This window comes from Cebus imitator, unplaced genomic scaffold, assembly GCF_001604975.1.
Source record: "Cebus imitator isolate Cc_AM_T3 unplaced genomic scaffold, Cebus_imitator-1.0 Scaffold320, whole genome shotgun sequence".
Lineage (NCBI taxonomy): Eukaryota > Metazoa > Chordata > Mammalia > Primates > Cebidae > Cebus > Cebus imitator.
Genome location: NW_016107635.1, coordinates 1,493,445 through 1,515,496, shown reverse-complemented (window position 1 = coordinate 1,515,496; position 22,052 = coordinate 1,493,445). Strand labels below are relative to the sequence as shown.

The window sequence follows — 22,052 nt, the reverse complement described above, 5'->3', positions numbered from 1 at the left end:
CCCTCCCCACCCCCAGCTGTCCCTCCCCTAGCTCCACCAAACTGCCCCCAGTGTGTGATGCTCCTCTCACTGGGTCCACGTGTTCTCATTGTTCAACACTCACCTATGAGTGAGAATATGCAGTGTTTGGTTTTCTGTTCTTGTGTCAGTTTGCTGAGAATGATGGTTTCCAGATTCATCCAAGTCCCTACAAAGGACACAAACTCATCGTTTTTTATGGCTGTGTAGTATTCCATGATATAGGGCTAATATCCAGAATCTACAAAGGATATGAACAGAAACTTCTCAGAAGAAGGCAGATGCTGCTTTATAAAGTGCTCAAGCTGTCACTGAGCTGCTCAAACTGGTCTTGCTCTACCCTACTTCTAGTAGGATTCATAAGAATCCCAGTCCACTCACTCTTAATTTGCAGAATGACTATTTCATTCCTTCTCTCCATGCAAAACTCCAACCAGCCTCCCACTGTTGCCCTCTTAATAGATACCTTTGCTTTTTATTGCACTGAGAAAATATAAGTAATGAGAAGAATCAATCTATTAATTACCAGTGTCTACACTCTTCTGTTCTGCTTTTTCATCTTTTATGATGGACACTCTTCCTGTGTCTGTTTGAGTCCAGTCCCTCAACTCAGGCAAAGGTGGATTTACCAGAAGCTTCAGATTTAGGATCCTCCACGTCTCAGGCCCCTGCCAGTGCTGAAGGTTACCGTGGCTTGTAGACTGTTAAAGACAGGGATTGTAATCAGGAATGTTTGTATGTAAGCATGTCAAGTAAATAACCTAAAGCAATAGTTCTTAAGGTAGCGGTGGGTGATGTCTGGAGACATTGTTTAGTGGGTAGCTGGCAGGGATGCTGCCAAATCCTATCACGCATGGGACAGTCCCCTGCAAAGGATTATCTGACCCAAAATGCCAGTCAGGTAGAGGTTGAGAAATCCTAATTTAAAGAGGTTTCAGAAGAAAATATACGCATCTTTAAAATGCTGTTGATTTGTTATGATTTCTCTTCTCATACTATGCCTAATAGTTGAATGTATAACTTTGTATTCTTTTTTTCTTAGAGGACTCTTCAAATTGCATTAGCCCAGGCCCCACAAAATTTGGACTGCACTTGTATTCAGGCCCTAGACATTCCTTTCACCACGGTGGGCTTTGCTCCTGCAAATTCTCCCTTCAACTGAGACATGCCTGTTTTGGTCCAGAGAGTTATCTGTTGGCACCATCTCCAGTTCCTCACCTTCTTTCTGCCTTGATTCCCCTTCCACCAGGCTCTCATCCTTCCCCTTTCTCCTAAGAGTACAGTACAATCTCATTGTTGATGTCCCCAGTGACCTCCATCTGGCCAAATCCAATGACCAATTCTCAGTCTCCACTTGCTGTACCCTTTATATAAAATAGCTCGTCACTCCATCCTGTTAGAAATCTTTTTGTTTGTTTTCAATCTGGCTTCTAAGACCACACTGCTTCCTGGTTTTCTGCCTACCTCACAGGCAGCTCACTGTCCCTGCTGGATCCTCCCTGCTTTCTGACCTCTACTTGTTAGAGGGCACCAAGGTGCAATCCTCAGGCCTCTTACTCCCAAGGTGATTTCATTCAGTGCTGAGGTTTTAAATGGCAATAGCCCCAGCCCAACCTTGTCGTAAATGCGTCCATTTGGATGGCTAATGGACATCTCAAACGTACCATGTCTGACACGGAGCTCATTATTCCCTCAACCTGTTTCTCCCACAGTCTGCCCTACACTGGAAATTGAACCAACACACATCCTATGACTCAAGCCAAAACTCTTGGAGTTATCCGTGACTAGTTCTGCCTCTCACACCCACAGTCAAACCATCAGCATATCCTGACAGCTCCAACTTGAAAATATATCAGTTTTTCGAATATCTCTGAACACCCACTCAATCATTCTCCTAGTCCAAGCCATCATCGTCACTGACCTTGAAAGATGGCGTGACCTCTTGAGTGGCCTCTATTTCTCCTCTTACCCATCTCCAACACACTCCTTTCTCCACCTCTGCACAATATCTGGAATTATCAATTTAAAATAAAAATTGAATCATTTCACCTCCTGCCCAAATGCCTCCCTGCCATGGCTTTTTTTTTTTTTCTTTTTTTTAAGCACACTTAGAATGAATCCCCACCACCTACGGAGTCCTTTCTGATCTGAACCTGCCTACTTTTGCTACTTCCTATGGTCGCCTCGCTCCAGTCTCTCCCTGTTTGTTGTCCTTCTAGCACTCCATGCTTAGTTTTGCTTAAAGGGCTTTGCCTTTACCTGTTTCCTCATCAGGAAACGCACTTCTCCCCCCAGATGTACAAGTAGCTAGCTCCATCACTTCACCCAGGTCTCCTGAATCTACCTCATACATGTGTATGTTTTAATGTATAATGTACATATTATACATGCATATTTTATCATGTCATACCTGGTATATGTACAAGGCATGCAACTCTATATACACAGCCTCTCAAACACAAAATAGTGGGTGGCTGCTCTGAGCAATGAAAAGGATGTGTCAAATGTGTACCAGTTCTTACCCGGCTCTTTCCCCACCTCCTCTCTGTACTCTATGCCAGTTGATTTCGGCTTCCCTCTGGAGCCCCACAGAACAAGATTCTCCTTTGGCTCTGTGAGAACCTTTAGAGAAAGGAAACAAGCAGAACAAAATCAGAAAGCTTTCTTGATCCAGGCTGATGATGGTGGTGGTGACCGTCATGTTTTTATGGTGAGGAGGAGGTTAGAAGTGATAGCCTCCATTTATTGAGTCAGTTGTCTGACAGGCTCTGTGCTAAGAATTTATAAATCATTGGTCAATTTAATACTCACAGTAGCTCCGTGAGGTGAGTCTTTTTCCCTATTTTACAGATGAGGAAAAAGGCTGACTCAGGGAAGTGCTCCAACTCACCTGGGCTTAGAGCGCAAACAACTGGCAGAGCTGGAACCCCTGCCCTTATCTGTTTAGCTCTAAAGTCTATTTTAGTCTTATTCAAGCTCCGTTGATCTTCCTTTCCCTTCCTGAAAATGTTGACTCCAATTTGCTAACCTAGAGAATCTGTGAAAGACTTGGAACCACAACCCATCCAGACCCATAGCCTGTGTCATTTCCTTTCACCCGCACGCCTTACCCTGCAGGACTTTATGCTTCAGGTTTGAGATTCCAGAGCCAGAGATCCTGCCTCAAAATGTGAAGGGTGAGGCTATCCACACTCAGCTAATAACTCTGTTCTGGCTATTCTCAGGAGCTGACCTGATCTTACTGTTGGGTGTGGTTGCCTCTAAATGATGCCTCCTGCAGCCTTTAGTAATGAGCAAGACAGAACCTCTGAGGCTATCAGCATCTTACTGGGGAGACTTTGAGGCCCCAGGGTTTAGGATGCATGTCCTGCAGCATAGGATTTTCCTGCGGTACCTTACTTCTGGCCTTGTGTCATCCTCCATTCCCTCCCATTTCCTCCCATCCTTCACCACCTCCACCACATTTTGTTTTCTAGCTCAAATGGTAATGATCTTGCTCTTACATAGCCCCTTTCTGCCAAATAGATCCCTGTGCACAGTACAGGTGTTAGTAATGGATATTACCTGCCATCCGTCTTTCTTAATCACACTCTGTTCCTGAAATGCAGCCACTTCTAGAGTGAAGTATGGCTCCCATTTAGCCATGCTTAACATCAATGGGAGAGCTCATGAAGGCAGGTCTGCCTTTCCAGACGAAGGTGCAGCATGCTCGGAAGTTTTTCCTGGATCTGGGATTTGAGCAAGCTGCCACTTCTTGGAGCCTGCCTCAGACACTTCCCTGAGGGCTTGCCTCTCCTTTCAGATGCGCCTTGGGGCCAGGACTGAAAACAGGTGTCTAGGCTTCTGAGGAAAGCCTGGAACACAGGCTTCTAAGCTGCAGTGAGAGAAATCCACTACCCAGCTCCAATGCTGCAGGCCAAGAGAAAGGGGAACTGGCCCCCCATGTTACTGACTGTACAACCTACTCTTCTTAAACCATCAGGAAACACACACTGTGGGTCGTAATCTATGTTTCACACTTTGTATCTGAGTGATCTTGTACAATTCCCTTAAGCCCTCTGAATCCTAATGTATCATCTACATAAAGGGAATCATAGTCCTAGCTGAAGGGATTGTTCTGAGATTCAGATGAGATAATGAATGCAATGCTCCTAGTAAAGATTACCTAACAGTTGCTCAATAAATGTTAGCAATTGTTACTGTAAGAGAATTAATGGACAAATACTACCCAGGGAAATGAGCTGGAGAAATGCCAATAGAGACATTTTAAAGGACTATAGATTTGGTGATATCTATTGATATGATAATAATATAAAACTCTAACTTCAAGGTATTCAATCGGTGCAAAAGTAATTGCGGTATTTTGCTGGTTGAATTATCTCGGGTCTGTCCCTCCGTACTCTGATTCTGGGCTGACATCTCCCCTTCAGCCCATCTCAGCTCACACTCCCTGAGTGGCCACCAAGTACCAGACTCTGAGTTACAAAAACAAACAAACCATAAAAACAAAAACAAAAACAAGGTCCAGGTTGTATCTCCTAGAAGCTGGCAGTCTATAGGTGGTGAGGGGCACGTAAGAAAACCATTCTTCTTTTACCTTAAAAGATTAGACTAGAGCCACAGTGTTTCACATAAGGCTGCCCGGATACCTGGCATTTCATGGGGGTTGGGAAGAATGGAACGAGAGAGGGGCCTTCTGTCCTTGGAAGGGGGAAAAGAGGATCAAGTATCAGGGGGGCTGGCATCTCTGTGCCCTACTCCCATCCTGCCCCTCACTAAAAGCACAGCTTTGCTTTCTTCAGTTTTCTATGTCCAGATTCCACATAAAGTCATGTTTGCTTTGAAAGGCTCTGCCTTTCCCCCACCCCCTCAACATTAAACGAAAAGGTTCCTCCAGGCCCTTTCTGGGCCACTTTCCCAGAATTTGCTCCTCAAGTGTGACTGTCTTGCACACCATCCACTCTTTTTCATCCTTATCACTTACATCATTTATTAGCGCAAATGAATTTGGGCTTCTCATCTTCCCAGGAGCCTGTGAATTCCCTGGAGGCAGGATCCTTAACCATTCCTGGTTATCTCAGGCCCCAAGCACTGAGCCAGAGGCACAGGAGGTTGCTCCTCGGGCTTTGGCAGAAACCTGAGGCCTGGAGGGTCAGTGGAGAACTGGAATCTGCTGCCTCTCCAAGACTGTGTAGTCAGAAGTGAAAAGGGGAAAATGGGGAAACAAAGCTTTAGAGAAAGTATTTTCCACACCTCTGAGTGAGGATGCCTGACTCCTAGGCTCTTAACCTGTCCCCCCACCCCCGACAAAGAAAAACCCCAACAGGAATCACTTACTCCTGTGCTTCCTTGTGTGTCTGGGTGCCCTGAGCACCATGAATATTGGAGGTCTACCCCTAAGCCACACACCCTTCCAAGGAAATTGAGTAAATTTAAATTTGAGCCTCACCTTCCAGGTTGTTATGAAGGTATATTTGTCATTGTATGAGCACAAATCACATTTACTTAGCATCTTGTGACTTTAATGTATAGCTTTTCAATATTTAGTCTTATTGTACTAGGCATCTATTTTTTCTCTTGCCCTGGGCACCATGGATGTGAGGGGCCGGCCCGTCTGCTTCGGAAGACAAAGGCAAGCGACTGAGTGGGAGGCACACGAAGGACGCCGACCTGGCCTTTCCTGCACCCAGATACTCCCTTCTACACTAACGAGAGGGTAGCATGGCTAAGAGGATAAAGACTGTGTGTTGGGGTGTAGTGATTGGCTGCCCTGCATTCAGGGCACACTGCTTTCTTCGTGGATTTGTCGGTTCCTTCGTCTCCTTTTATACACTGCATGTCTTGCTAAAGTGCTAAGTGTTTTGTGCCGTTACAAATGGCGCTTTTGTATCATACCAACTCCTGCTGGTGGCTCCTGGCAGCATACAATAGGTTGTACATTTATTTCCGCTAGGACATTTCAAAAGGAGCACACGCTCTTCTGTACAGGAAAATCTGCCTCCCCACCCACCCACAGCCCCTCCAGAAGTGAAGCCCAAGATTAGCTCCCTAGGCAGTCTTTTCAGTTTCCTGAAATAGCCAAGACTCTAGGGAAGGAGGTGGAGACAAGAGGCCCCCAAGGCCGGGAGTGGAGAGGGTTTCAGAAGGCCAGGCCTGCTCCTCGTTCTCTGCTAAAAAATAGGACCACAGAGGGGCCTTCGGAGGACTTGGAGGAGAGTTGGGGGTGGGGAGGATGGAAGGGGATTTGGCTTGGGCCTCATAGTCACAAATGGCTGCAAATATAGAGCTGTGACGTTACTACCGAATGAATTTCTACAGTGCAGAGCCACTCCAGAAGGATTGAGAGATGTTCATCACGCAGACTTAATCTTGAGTTTATTTTTGTAATCCTGTTTGTCATGTGAATTTCTTGAGAAATGGAAATGGCCTAGGCCTTTCTGCTCTAGAAAACAGACATAGATACCACTCAACAGGTGGATTAATAATAACTGACGCGGGCTGGGCGCGGTGGCTCACGCCTGTAATCCCAGCACTGTGGGAGGCTGAGGCGGGTGGATCACGAGGTCAAGAGATCGAGACCATCCTGGTCAACATGGTGAAACCCCGTCTCTACTAAAAATACAAAAAATTAGCTGGGCATGGTGGCGCGTGCCTNCGAGACCATCCTGGTCAACATGGTGAAACCCCGTCTCTACTAAAAATACAAAAAATTAGCTGGGCATGGTGGCGCGTGCCTGTAATCCCAGCGACTGAGGAAGCTGGGGCAGGAGAATTGCCTGAGCCTGGGAGGCGGAGGTTGCGGTGAGCTGAGATCGCGCCATTGCACTCCAGCCTGGGTAACAAGAGCGAAACTCCGTCTCAAAAAAAAAAAAAAAATAGTAATAATAATAATAATAATAACTGACACTTCTGTAGCACTCCAACCATGCCAAGTACCATTCTTTGTGGTTTACATGTATTAATTAACTCATTTGATCCTTGTGATTCCAACCATCTTAGATGGTTAACATCATGATTCTTCTTTTGCAGATGAAGAAACTAAAGCCCAGAGGGCTTAAGTAAATTGTCTGAGGTCCTATAGATAGTAAGCAACATATCCAAGATTGAAGAACAGGCAGTCTGGCTCCCAGGACAGGTCTTGAACCACAACACAGCACAACCTCTTGAGTATGAACAGCCTGACAGAACTGTGAGTGTCATTCTGCAGTCCCACCTGCTACCCCTTGGTTATTCCTCAGACTGTCTGTGTCCTGTCCCATCAGACAGCCCTTTGAGACTGTGTGACCCTAGGACGTAGGAGCCTTCTGCAGCCTTAACCCCTTAGGCTCCTGTGTCTGGAGAGCCACACTTCCCAGAGCTACTCAACTACTGTATGGATGCCAGGCCCTGTGGTTGTGTGGTGTAGCCTATTGTTTCTAGGCTATAAACCTACATAGCAGATTGCTGTACTGAATACTGTAGGCATCTGTAAAACACAATGGTATTTTTGCATCTAAGCATAGAAAATGTACGCCAAGATATGGTATATTTTTTACTTTATAACGTTTTAACTTTTTAAACTTTACACTTTTATATAACACATCTTGAAACACAAACACATCGTACAGTTGTACAAAAATACTTTCTTTCCTTATTTTTTTGTTGACAAACCTCTTTCCTATTTTTATTTTTAAAACTTTTTTTGTTAAAAACTAAGACACGTACACACATATTAGCTTAGGCTTCCACAGGGTTAGGATCATTAATATCACTGTCTTCCAGCTTCGCATCTTGTCCCACTGGGAAGTCCTTTGGGACAGTAACACACATGGAGTTGTCATCTCCTAATCAACAGTGCCTTNTTTACTTTTTAGAGACAGAGTCTCACTCTGTTATAGAGGTTGGAGTTCTGTGTTGTGATCTTGGCTCCTCCACCTCCCAGGTTCAAGCAGTTTTCTGCCTCTGCCTCTGAGTAGCTGGGATTATAGGCACCCACTACCACACCCAGCTAATTTTTCTTTCTTTCTTTCTTCTTCTTATTATTTTTTTTTAGTATAGGTGAGGTTTCACCATCTTGGCCAGCATGGCCTTGAACTCCTGATCTCATGATCCCCCTGCCTCAGCTTCCCAAAATGCTGGGAAATTACAGGTGTGAGCCACCGTGCCTGGTCTACCTTATTCTGAAATACCTCCTGAAGGACATGCCTGAGGCCCTCTGACAGTTAACTTTTCCTTTATTTCATTTTATATTATTTTTTATTTATTTGAGATGAGTGCAGTGGCATGATCTCAGCTCACAGCAACCTCCGCCTCCTGGGTTCAAGCAATTCTCTGCTTCAACCTCCCAAGTAGCTGGGATTGTAGGCACCCACTACCACGCCTGGCTAATTTTTGTATTTTTCATAGAAACAAGGGTTTCACCATGTTGGCCAGGCTGGCCTCGAACTCCTGACCTCATGTGATCCAGGTCTCCCAAAGTGCTGGGATTACAGACATGAGCCACTGTGCCTGGCCTATAACCGTTAACTTTTAAAAGATATAAGTAGAGGCAGACTCTAAAATAACAGTCAGTAGTATACTATAGTAAATACATAAACCAGTAACATAGTCATTTATTATTAAGTATTATATACTGTATATTAATTGTAGGTACTATACTCTTATACAACTGGCAGTTCAGTAAGTTTGTTTATACCAGCATGACCACAAACAGGTGAGTAATGCATTGTGTTACACCGCTATACAGACTGTCACAATGTCATTAGGCAACAGGAATTTTTCAGCTCCATTATGATCTCAGCTCACTGCTGCCTCAACCTCTTACGCTTAGGTGATCCTCCCACCTCAGCTGCCTAAGTACCTGGGATTACAGGCATGTGCCACTGTGCCTTGCTAATGTTATTTTAGTTTTTTTCTGCAGAGATGAGGTCTTACTATGTTGCCAAGGCTGGTCTTAAAGTCCTAGGCTCAAGGGATCCTCCCACCTCAGCCTCCCAAAGCACTGGGATTACAGGTGTGAGCTACTGTACCCAGCCTTCCAAAATAATTTTAAAGTACCACTGTCATATATGCATTGTGGTATTGACTGGGCGTATAAGGTGAGTTAAAGTAAAAATGGCCATATAAATAATGCAACTTTCACACACATGCACATGCACACACACACACACACACAATCAGTAGCCAGAAATAGGATTTGGAGTCAGAATTTAGGTAAAATTGCAACCGCAACCACTCATTCTGTGTTTAACTTTGAACAATTTTTTTACATTTCTTTCTTCATTTTTAGGAAGTCCAGTTTAAAAAAAAAAATTCTTTGATATGGTAAAACGTTTTACCACCTGGCAAGCTGGGAGCAAGCTTATGGCAAAAACAAAACAAAACCTTTACAGAAGCAGTCTCTTCATTGCTTCACAAAGTAAATGTGCTATCCCCTCCCGCTTATTTCCTGTGGCGCCTGAGAACCAAAAGAAGGTGGAAGGAGAAGAAAGAGGGGGCCAGGAAAGAGGGAGATGGAGAAAGGGAGGGAGGAGGCAGGTGAGGCGATGGCTTAGTTCCTCCTCATCCTTCCTGTAGGATGAGCTGGCATCAACGGCAGGCTTCCTGCCTTGTCTCCATTCTGCTTGTGCTGCCTTGAAGAATTGGTCCGACTTCTTACTTTAGATCATTTCAGAGGGCTCTATTTTTTCTCTCTGACTTGTACTTTAATTTTTAAACTTTTCATTTCTGAGGGTTAAGCCTAGGAATATAGCTCTCAACAAGAAAAATTCCTGAAAATGATTTCTTTCTTTACCAGTTACGTATCACAGAAACTATAGACTCCAGGCAGCCATAAATATGGTGATGGGGGAGAATATCAAAAAGCATCACCCCTGAAAAATGGCAAACCCTCCTCTGTCATGTCCTTCCACATTCTCTGAACCTTGATATCTTCTGCCATGAAATGGGAATATGGAGGCTTAGTTCTCGGGGTTGCTATGAGGATTACATGAGGATCCAGCATGGTGTCTGGTAACTAATGCTGCTATCATCATCAGCATCATCATAATTGTAGTTGCCCAGCAGGTTCTTCTTGTCCTCTGCACAGACAGAGCCCATTTACTGAGACAGCAGTATTGCAATAGAGAAATAGTTTAATAAATGCAGGTCCAGCTAAGTGGTAAGAAGAGGAGTTTATTACTCAAATCAGCCTCCCTAAAAATTTGAAGGCTAAGGTTTTTTAAAAGATAGTTTGATGAGTAGGGGCCTAGGGAATGGGAAATGCAGATTTGTTGGGTTGAGAATGAAATTAATAGGGAGTTAAAGCTTGTCTTCTTGTGCTGAGTCAGTTCCTAGGTAGGGACCACAATACGAGATAAGCCACTTTCATGGGTCAGCTTGGCTATCAGAATGCAGGGTGTGAAAAAATACCTCAAATACCAATCTTAGATTTTACAACTGCGATGTTATATACAGGAACAATTGCGAGGTTAGGAATCTTGTGGTCTCTGGCTGCATGACTACTGAGCCATAGTTTTTAATCTAGTGGCTAATTTGTTTGTTTTACAAGGGCAGTTTGGTCCCCAAGCAAGGAAGCGTTTTGTTTCAGGAAGGAGCTGTTATTATCTTTGTTTCAAAGTTAAACTATAAACTAAATTCCTCCTGAGGTTGGCATAGTCTCCACCAAGAATAAACAAGTATAGCTTGGAGATTAGAAGAAAGATGGAGTTGGTTATGTCAGGTTTCTTCCACTGTCACAATTCTTCTGTATTGGGTTTTTCTCACTGTTATAATTTTGCAAAGCATGCTTCATGATTATTATTATTTTGTGAAGAGGAAATTTATTCATGGAGGCAACATGGAGAAAATGTCCTAAAGGAAAATAGGATGTGAGCATGGGAATGTTGGGAGAGAACAGAATCCCAGGTAAAGAAACAGCCAGGGTAAAAGCAAGAGGCCTGGACACCTTTGGACACTACTGTGGAAAAGGCCAGTGTGGCTTAAGAGTTTCTCCTGATTGGATTTAATTCCAGCGGTTATAACTCAGCTATTTGGTATGTCCCTTTGACTTTGATAAGACCCCCTAGCGTTGTAATTATGGAATGGCTCCTTGTTGATAAGCACTGATACCCACAAAGCCAGATAAAATTATATGTTCATGTTTAGCTGAACGGTTGCTCAGTTCCAACATCAGCTGACATTATGGCAATTAAGAAAACATCAAAACCTTGTTAATACTGAGTCTATTTAATCACGTTCCTATTCCATGGGGATTAGGCAGGAACCTCAACTTTCAACTCAATAGAGGAATAACACTAGGTGTGGTGTCTCACACCTGAAATCCCAGCATTTTAGGAGGTCAAGGCAAGAAAGAGGATCACTTCAGCCCAGGAGTTTGAGACTAGCCAGGGCAATATGGTGAGACCCATCTCTACAAAATAAAATAAATAAATAAAAAATAGGCAGGTGATGTTGGGGGGAAATAGGGGAGGGACAACAGAGGGTGGGGAGTTGGGGAGAGATAGCATGGGGAGAAATACCAGATATAGGTGAAGGGGAGGAAGGCAGCAAATCACACTGCCATGTGTGTACCTATGCAACAATCTTGCATGTTCTTCACGTGTACCCCAAAACCTAAAATGCAGTAAAAAAATAGGCAGTTGTGGTGGCACATGCATTTAGTCTTACTACTTGGGCAGCTTAAATGGGAGGACTGCTTGAACCAGGGAAATCAACACTGCAGTGAGCTGTGAACGTGCCACTGCACTCCAGCCTGGGCAACATAGCAAGACCCTGTCTCAAAATAAATAAATAAATAAATAAATAAATAAATAACATAAAAGGAATGATTTCAACACTTTCGTAAAATATAAAAAACACAGATAAGTGAGCAGGGAATAAACAGGAGGTGAATGCAAATTTATGATCCAGACAGAAGACACTACAGGTTGCCCTATGGACAGCCAGCTTTGTGAAGTTGGTCTGTTTCGTCAGCCTTGCAAATGAAGTAGAGGCTCTTAGCAGAGAAGTTTATTTTCTAGATGGGTTCATTAGGTCTTTCTGACTCTATTTTTCCAAACTCTTTTTTTTTCCTTTTTTTGAGACAGGGTCTTGTTCTGTCACCCAGGCTGGAGAGCAGTGGTGTGATCATGACTCACTGCAGCCTTGACCTCCAACGCTTAAGCGATCCTCCCATCTTAGCCTCCTGAGTAGCTGGGACCACAAGCACACACCACCATGCTTGGCAGTAATTTTGCTATTTTTTTTTGTAGAGATAGGGTCTCACTATGTTGCCCAGGATGGTCTCAAACTTCTGCACCCAAGCGATCCTTCCACCTTGGCCCCCCAAAGTGCCGAGATTGCAGAGATGAGCCACTACTTCCAGCTGGGAACTCCTTCCACATTATCACGTAGTCTCCTATGATACTAGGCTACGTACTAGACATTTCTTTTTTTTTAAGTTCACTTAAAAATGCATGAATCAATTCTGCTTTCATAAATTAGAACAATATCACTATAACTAAAATCACTCTATCCCATCTACATTTGTCATTGCTAATCTAGTCTTTGTCCCAGCTCTCCCTGCCCAAAAGTAGCCACTCATATAAATGTGATTTTTATCTTTCCAGGTCTTTCCAAAATAACTTTAAATAAGTTTGTATTGTCACTTCAGTCCTTTAAAAATACTTTTCCAAATATGTAACCTACCCGTAGGAAAGCTATAATGTGTGCATGTTTTTTAAATGGTGTCATACTATATATAATATTCTGCATCTTGCTTTTTTTTCTTTACTCTCAGAAATATTTTTTGAACTCTGCTCATGGTGACACATATAGATTCAGTCAATTCCTTTTAAGTGCCGGAGAACATTCCAGCATATGAATATGCCAGTATTATTCAGCGATGTCCTCGTTGCAGAGTATTTAGGTTGTTTTCAGTTTTTTTGCTGCTATAAACAATGCCTCAGTGATCACTTAGTACTTGTACATCTCTGTGTGTATGTTCAACCCTTGAAAAGCTCACAGTTAAATGCTAACAAGTGGAATGCTCGTCATATATCATTTTTATTTGTGTAAGAAGCAGTTTCCTAAAGGGCCTGTAATCCTTGATTCTGAGTTTGACCATCTGGTTTTCAGAGTTACTGACACTCAGTCTGGGAGAGAAAGTGAAGATTCAAGCCTTTCTTTTTAGAGTTAGACCCTGATTGCCCTGAGAGGAGATTGACTTGGCAAGTGTCACAAAGCACAGAGCTTGATCTTGCAGTCCTTTGGCTGGTATTACCACTTACCCTGTGTCCTTCCCATCTGCGTTTGGCCCATGACAGCTGTCACCTGCAGCTTCAGTGCGCTGCACCTAAATCTCTGCCTGAGGCTATTTTCTGGGAAGTGGATGGGGAGAGCTGAGGGACTGATGGCCTTAGGCACAACCTACAGCAAAGGATGAACAGGGAATTGGTAGAAAAATATGCCAGATTTCTTGCCCCTTCGTGGAAAGATTCAGTCTCTCAGAGAGACCATAAAAAGATCAGGTTCCTGTTACCCACCTGGTAGCCCACTTATTAACACAGTGATATGGCTTGGCTCTGTGTCTTCACCCAAATCTCATCTCTAATTGTAATCCCCATGTGTCAAGGGAGGAAGGTGATTGGATCACTGGGGTGGTGTCCCCATGCTGTTCTCATGATGGTGAGTGAGCTCTCATGAGATCCAATGGTTTTATAAATGGAAGTTTTCTCTGTCCTGTTCTCTTCTCTCACCTGCCACCATGTGAGATGTCCCTGCTTCCCATTCTGCCATGACCACAAGTTTCCCAAGACCCCCTAGCCATTCGGAACTGTGAGTCAATTAAACCTCTTCCTTTTATAAAGTATCCAGTCTAGTCTGGGCACGGCAGCTCATGCCTGTAAACCCAGCACTTCGGGAGGCTGCAGGGAGTGGATCACCTGAGGTCAGGAATTCAAGACCAGCCTAGCCAACATGGTGAAACACGGTCTCTTTACTAAAAATACAAAAAATTAGCCGGCCGTGGTGGTGGACACCTGTAATCCCAGCTACTCTGGAGGCTGAGGCAGGAGAATCACTTGAACCCAGGAGGCAGAGGTTGCAGTGAGACAAGATCATGCCATTGAACTGCAGCATGGGCAACAAGAGTGAAATTCCATCTTAAAAAAAAAAAGTAGTCTGTGGCCATACCACCCTGAACATGCCAGATCTCGTCTGATCTCAGAAGCTAAGCAGGGTTGGGCCTGGTTAGTATTTGGATGGGAGACCACCTGGGAATACTGGGTGCTGTAGGTTTTGGGAAAAAAACAAAAAGGAAAAAGAAATAGAAATTAAAAAAAAAATTACCGAGCCTCAGGTATTTCTTTATGGCACTGTGGACACAGACTAATACATACACCCTTGTTTGCTTTCCTCCATTTCTTGACTCAATTCTCAGTCCCTCACTTGCTTCCTGGAATCTCCTCCCAAATGAACTACTATTACCCCATTCCTTAGCTCTGTGTCAGCCCTCCATACAACTCAATCCAAGATTCCATCTATATTCTAGGCTCTGTGCTTGGCAAATAGGATACACATATGATTGATATGTGATTTTCTGCCCTTAACAAGGACACTTAATGACTCAGATCTTTTGACTTCCAATGCAGTACTTTGTTGTTCGTTGCTTTTTTGGCCATATCATATCCATGCATTTGAACTCAATGGCATTTATTGTTTTTTAAAATTCAGTCAGTCTTCTCACAGCCTGAGTAAATGAACTTGTATTGTAATAGCTGAATTCCACTCCTTTTTTAAATGTAAAGACCTGACTAAAATATTAATCCTTAAACATACATTTTAACTGGAAACCGAGCCACTGCCCCAGTGCTCTATTGGCATCTCCATTTTTCTGATATTTATGTTTCTCCTCCCTCTGCTCTTAGTAAATGTTGATGTTTGTTTCTCCTGATCAGTATTTAGCTCTTCTGGTCAATTTATCTTATTTATTGATCTAAGCAGAAAATCAATATAGTCTTCATTTGCTGTTCTATTGAATACAGGGGAATTTGATTCTGCAGAAACTATGCCCAAATTACTAAGACCTTGATAGGATACTGTCACCAGACTCCATTCAGAAAGCCTTCGAGGAACCAGTTTGAACTCATATCCTCTGTGCCCCTTTGCCAAAACCATGACTGCTTCCACTTCCACCCTCTTATAAATAGATACAGAGCATACCCTGGGTCTCCTAGCCAAGACTTCACCCCAGTGCTTACTAAGTACAAGTTGAGTATCCCCTTATCTGAAATGCTTGGAACTAGAGAAGTGTTTCAGATTTCTGACTTTTTCTGATTTTGGAATATTTGCATAGACATAAGGAAATGTCTTGGGGATGGGACACAAGTCTAAACATGAAATTCATATGTGTCATGTACACCTTATACACATAGCCTGAAGGGAATTGTATACAATATATTTTTAAACAATTCTGTGTATTAAATACAGTTTGTGTACATTGAACCATCAGAAAGAAAAGGTATGGAATTTTCCATCTGATGTGTCATGTGGCACTCAAAAAGTTTTCAATTTTGGAGCATTTCAGATTTCAGATTATCGGATTAGGGATAGTCAACCTGTACAAATAAATGTATCAAGCTTGCTTTCAGAATGTATTGGTTCTCAGAGAACTCTACCAACTCATGGGGCCACTTACATAAATGTGCAGGGAGATAAAATGCCTTTGCAATAAATAAATAACCCAAAAACATTTTTGAAAAACCAGTTGCTTTTACATCGTAGCATCTATTGTGCAGCCTTAAATTCATACTTTCTGCAGAGGTTTGGGTGTTAGGAAAACCTTGAATTCTAATCCCATCTCCTCCCCTGAAAACTTCTCCTTACTGACCTACAAAATGAGAATAGGCTGGGCGTGGGTGGCTCATGCCTGTAATCACAGCACTTTGGGAGGCCGAGGCAGGAGAATCACTTGGGCCCGGGAGACCAGCCTGGAAAACACACCAACTCTACGAAAAAAATGTTTTAAAATTAGCCGTGTATGGTGATCCCCACTTGTAGTCCCAGCAACTTGGGAGGCTGAGATGGGAGGATCAATTAAGCCTGGGAGATCAAAGCTGCAGTGAGCTGTGGTTTTTAACTATACTCCAGCCTGGGTGACAGAATGAGACCTTGTCTCAATAACTAAATAAATAAAATTAGAATAATGATAATATTTTATCTACCTTCAGAATCATTCTCAGAATTACAAATCGGGCTGGTCAAACTCATAGCGGGGTGCTGGCTCTTATCTTTATGTGATAACTATCATTTGGCTACTTTTCTCCTTTTCTTTTAAATTGTAATGGAGTCACTGGCTTTTTTAAAAATAAGTACTTACAAGTCTTTCAGTCACCATGAAATACACTTACCATCCACCCTGTCCCTACCTACCATTTCCTTTGAAGAACAAGAATAATGCTCAACTAAACTCTAGGTTCAGGGGCAGAGAGGAGGCTCACATGTTTTCTATCTAGGTACTGGCAAGTAAATGTCTGGGATTTTTTTGGCAGTGGATTCTCCCTCTAACCTGTGCTTGTGCAGGGCAGGGCAAGAAGAAGGCTCTCATCAGTCCTAGAAGGGAAGTCGGGAAGGTTAGACATTGCTTTTCTGCAGGTGCTCAATCAAATGTGAAAAGCAAACATCCAGGCCATTGTATGGCAAGGCAGTAAATGTGCTAATGGAAAAAACGTGGGTGCTCAAGTGGGGTTCTAACAAAGCGTGGGCCTGGGGGCAGACGTTGAGTGTCCAGGAAAGCTTCAAAGGCTGATCTCTCTTGGTGTCCCTAAATCAGCAGGAATTAACCTGCCAGTGGGCTTGGGATAGAGAAAACAATTATGGACCTAAGAAGAAGGAAGGATGGTGGCTTGGAAATGGATAGATCTGGCCTGCTTCATACATAGAAATAATTACTAAGGTGAGGAGGGATGAGAGGAGAGAGGGAGGGAGAGGTGTTGGGTTAGGGAATGATGCTAATAGTAACATGTCTTGCTGAGTGCTCACTCCATATAGGCACCTACCAGGGATCCTAATACATCATCTTATTGAGTTCAGACAATACCAAGTAGAGCCAGGTTCTACTGGCATCTCATTTTACAACTCGGGGACTGAGGCTGGAAGAGTCAGTGACTTTTACAACGTCACCTAGGCAGTAAGAGGGGTTAGCCAGAATTACTCCTAGATCTCTTCTGCTTTAGAGTGGACAGAATCTTAGGCACCTGCAGTCCTGCTGAGCTGCCTATCAGGGCATTAATTATAATGGAGGAAAAAGTTCCAACAACCAAATGTTCTCTAATAGGGGATTGGATCATTTAATTGGGCAACTTCAAAATAGCCATGGAAATCATGTGTTTGAAAGAAACAAAATAAGTGTCCTGAAATGTCCTTGGAATAAGATTAAGGAAAAAGAATAATATGAAGGTATATGTATAGTAAGATTCTAAAGTTGTGTGTGTGTGTGTGTGTGTGTGTGTGTGTGTGTCATACACCTATAAGTACATTTTGGCAACACTTCAATGGGTAAAACAGATAAAAACTCCTGCCCTTCCATGATTTACATTCTATTGGGAAGAAGCAGAAGATACATAATAAGCATGATCAATTATTTTAGGTGTTAGGAGATCGGGAGTGCTGGAGAATGGAGAAGGGGCGTGGGTGCTTTGGCCATGGGATAAGGTTGGCAGATAAAATATCGAATGCCCAGTTGAATTTGAGTTTCAGGCAAGCAATTAATAATTGCAATATTTGGGACATGTGTATACCAAAAAAAAATGCTGTTTAAAATTCAAATTTAATTGGGTGCTTTGTATTTTTATTTGCCAGAAGTGACAACCCTCATATTAGGAGGTCATCCCATGACACTGAGCAGGTGACATTTGAGCCATGAGGTTATGTAGCAGAAGAGCATTCATGCTTGGATCAAAGACAGCAAAATAATGAGTGCAGTGCTCTCTGTGCAATGGGATAATAGATTTGTTTTTCTTTTTACTTTTCGATGTTGTCCAAATGCCTTACAGCAGCAATGTATTACTTTTATAATAAAAAAAATAGATTAAAAGTCAGTGCCGTCCTACCAGGAGCAGCATGGCTTCATCTGCCTTCACTCTTTTGCTCTCACCTCTTCATTCTCAGAGCTTCTGGCAACCAGCTCCCAGCTGCTCCACCCACTGTCACCAGCCAGATCTCCTTTGCCTTGTTGACAAATCATCAGCCCTCACACCACAGTATGGTAAATGCTAGTATATAAGACTGGCATCTACACCTTAAAATCATTCCTACCTAAGACGCTGTCAATTTGGGCATGACTTTCTCACACATGAAAGTTACTTTCTCAACTAATTTATTTTAAACAGCAACTGCTTGGGAAAGAGACGTTAGACTGGATCAAGAATTATATGTGAAGAATTGCAATAAAGCAGTTTTATTGAAGCAAAAGAGTAAGCAAGAGCAGCATTTCTAAATGTATTATATTAATAAGTATTTTAAATATTACATAGATATCACTATTACTAAAGTAGTAAATGAAATACTATAATTAGATATGTGACTGGTTCATTTGTATTTCTAAGCAAAGTTTACATATTCAGGCATATCAAATAACTCAAAATTTTAGGGAAATGTGGAACAGTATGTTATATTTAGGACTACGTGGAGAGACCTTGCTATACACACTAAACACTGCAGGCTTTTCCATCTCAGCTGTTACAGTAAGTAATAGCTTATACACCTTCAATACTTCCAATGCAATCAGCTCTAAATGCTTTGTTTCAATTCATTTTATCCTCACAAAAATCCTATGAAGATGATGAGATTGTTATTCCTATCTTGCAGGCTAGCTCCAGAGACTGTAATTTTAAAAACATATGTAATTTTTATCATGGCACATGTCCAACCTCTAAGAAAGTGGAAAGATAGTAAAATGGATGACCAAGTGCCCATCACTCAGCAAAAATCAACTCACTTCATGGACTAGAGGCCTTGTTAAGTTAATCAAGTGACTCTGACTCTGACTCATCAAAGCCCATTGTAATAGAGCCTGCCTGCATCTGGATTCTGACCCTACACTTGCAGCGCAGTAGGACTTTGTGCACACCCAGGTGCTTCTCTAGCCCCCTACCATTTCCTCATCTATAAAGTGGAGGTCACGTAGTTGCTGCTTCACACAGTTGGGCTAAGATAACTAGCATACGCTAAGTGCCTAGCTGACACATAGTAAACACTTGATAAACACTGTGATCCAGTGAATGTTCATCTTCCCCACTGTCATGGAAGCTGAAAAAGAGCAACCGTGACAGAATACCACCAAATGCAAACGCAGGCAGGTTTTCAGGAAATATCTGTTGAGTAAACAAAAGTGAAATGTCTTCTGCCTTAGCCTGAAAGCTCCACCGCAAATGGCCGATTATGTTTCAGCAGAGAAATTTTCCTGCCCAAGTTAATAGTTAGCACTACTCAAAGCCTTTTCAAAATATAAAGTCTTTAAGAGAAATTGTGTACTAATGCAAATGTCAAGGTACCTCTGGCTACTGTTAGCAAAATACACTGAATGATGAATACATTAGATACATCAACACCAGGCATTTAGGTTCTAAGAACTTTGCTTTGATGACTCCTGAAGGCCTTGGAATTACTTCTAGATGAACTAGAATTGCCTCGTTGATATGAAGCCTAACAAGAGAGCTGAAATCTTCCTATGCTAACCTTGAGGCCACTGGTGCCAAATGGAATTTTAGACCAAGCATAGGAGTAAAGTCAGCAATTCATATGCCCCCTCACCCCCCTGCCACTTAGCAGCCTGAATAGGTCGCTTCTCTTCTTGGAGCTGCTGTAAAAGGAAGATGCAAATAGCATTCATGAGACTTATTAAGAGATTGAATGAGATAATATTAGAAGCTTCTTTCCTCCCTGGGGAGCTTTAAACCTGCTAACCTCTGATACCTTGTCTTCCTTACCATGAAGGCATTCTCATCTTTCACACAAGGAAAACAAGCTCAGAGAGATTCAGTGACTTACTCAGAATCACACAGCTTTGACAGAGGACTTTCAAATGCTGAGTGCTGAAAGATCATTTTATAACTATGTGCTCGGATGTCATTTATTTAAATGTGGTTGGGGGCAAAGAATGAAATTCTCTTGGGTTTTGTGCCTAGAGCTGATATACCTACAATGGTGGGGAACTGGGTTCTCTTGATTGTGTCATAAAATGACCGGAAGATTTCCTTTAACTACTACGTTGAGCTATTGCTAGCAATTTGAAATTTCTATGTGAGTGCCAGACAGCCGATCATCTGGGTGGCAGGTGCAGTTAGAAATATGGAATAAGAAAGGAGTTTATTTATAAATGGCCAGATGAATCCCCAAAATGAACTTGTCAGTCAACCCAAGGAATGTAACTATGAAGGAATAGGAAATTAATGATTGTCCCCTTTGGCATACATAGGCTCTCCAATACCAGGCGTATGATTTGCTGGCTGTCAGCACATTTCTTGCTCCCCCTGCCTGGCTGTCAGTTATTTTTGTCAATACAAACTCAGTTCAATATCTCAGAAATATTGATCAATAAACTCAGCACTTGCTGGTTGAAATGAGCTTTAACATTATATGGAAAAATAAGAAGGAGGGAATTAGATTCCTTTTCCTCCCTCCCCTCTGTCTTTCTTCCTTTCTTCCCTAAACTTTTTTATTTTTCATTTTTTTGAGACAGGGTCTTGCTTTGTTGCCTAGCCTGGAGTGCAGTGGCAAGATCATAGCTCACTGCAGCTTTCAAGTCCTAAGCTCAAGTGATCCTCCTACCTCAGCCTCCCAAGCAGCCGAGACTTGAGGCATTCTCCAGCACACATGGCTAATTTTCTTATTTTTTGTAGAGACAAGGTCTCACTATGTGGCCCAGGCTGGTCTTAAACTCCTTGGCTCAAGTGATCCTTCTCCTCAGCCTCACAAAGTGCTAGGATTACAGGCATGAGCCACTGTGCCAGGCACTAATCATTTATTATATCAGGCATGCATCAAACCCTGTTCTAATTCCTGAGGATAGACAAATAAATGAAAATCGTGCACCTGATGAGCGAACAGCACACTCCTGTGCGTGGGATTTGCCTCAGTAGAGATGGACCTGGGAGCCAGGGAGGTGAACAGGCCAGTGGCAGCAGTTTCGTTACTGCGTCTATGGTGAAAGGAGGGCTTCCGGCTTCATGGTGGAGGTGATAATTCAGCTGAGCCCTGAGACCATCAATAGGAGTTCACCAAATAGGCCTATGAGAGGAAGGCCATATCCACATATCCAGAGGGATAGTGGTGAGACATGGCAGGTCCCTGCTCCCTCTTGCCTTCTTTCTCTCTCTTCTTTTTTTTTTTCTTTTGCATCCTTCTCTTCCTCGAGTATGAACCTCCAGCCAGGCACGATGGCTCACACCTGTAATCCTAGTACTTTGGGAAGCCAAACCAGGTGGATCACTTGAGGCTAGAAGTTTGAGACCAGCCTGGACAACGTGGCAAAACCCTGTCTCTACTAAAAGTACAAAAATTAAGGGCGTTTTAAATCAATGAGATGAAGTCCTTTGCAGGGACGTGGATGGAGCTAGAAGCCAGTACCCTTGGCAAACTAACACAGGAACAGAAAACCAAACACTGCATGTTCTCACATACAAGTGGGAGCTGAACAGTGAGAACACATGGACACAGGGAGAGACAAACACACGCTGGGACCGTGAGGGGTGTTGTGGGAGGAAGAGCATTAGGATAAATAGCGAATGCCTGCGGGGCTTAACTCCTAGGTGAAGGGTTGATAGGTGCAGCAAACCACCATGACACACATTGACCTATGTAACAAACCTACATGTCCTGCATATGTATTCCAGAACTTAGAATAAAATGTTTTAAAAATTACAAAAATTAGTTGGGTGTGGCGACGCATGCCTGAAATTCCAGCTACTCAGAAGGCTGAGGCACAAGAATTGCTTACACCTGGGAGGTGGAGGTTGCAGTGACCCAAGATCATGCCACTGCACTCCAGCCTGTGTGACAGAGCAAGACTCTGTCTC

General features: G+C 42.9%; 1 protein-coding gene and 1 non-coding gene across 5 annotated transcripts in view; both read left to right on the top strand.

Moving 5' to 3' along the window:
• ASTN2 (astrotactin 2) overlaps window positions 1–22,052 on the top strand; it is a 950,477-nt gene that overhangs the window by 498,369 nt on the left and 430,056 nt on the right. The gene's annotated exons all lie outside the window — the stretch shown is intronic.
• LOC119467709 lies at window positions 14,156–14,274 on the top strand. Its single transcript, XR_005196302.1, has one exon. It is a non-coding gene; the product is annotated as a 5S ribosomal RNA (ribosomal RNA).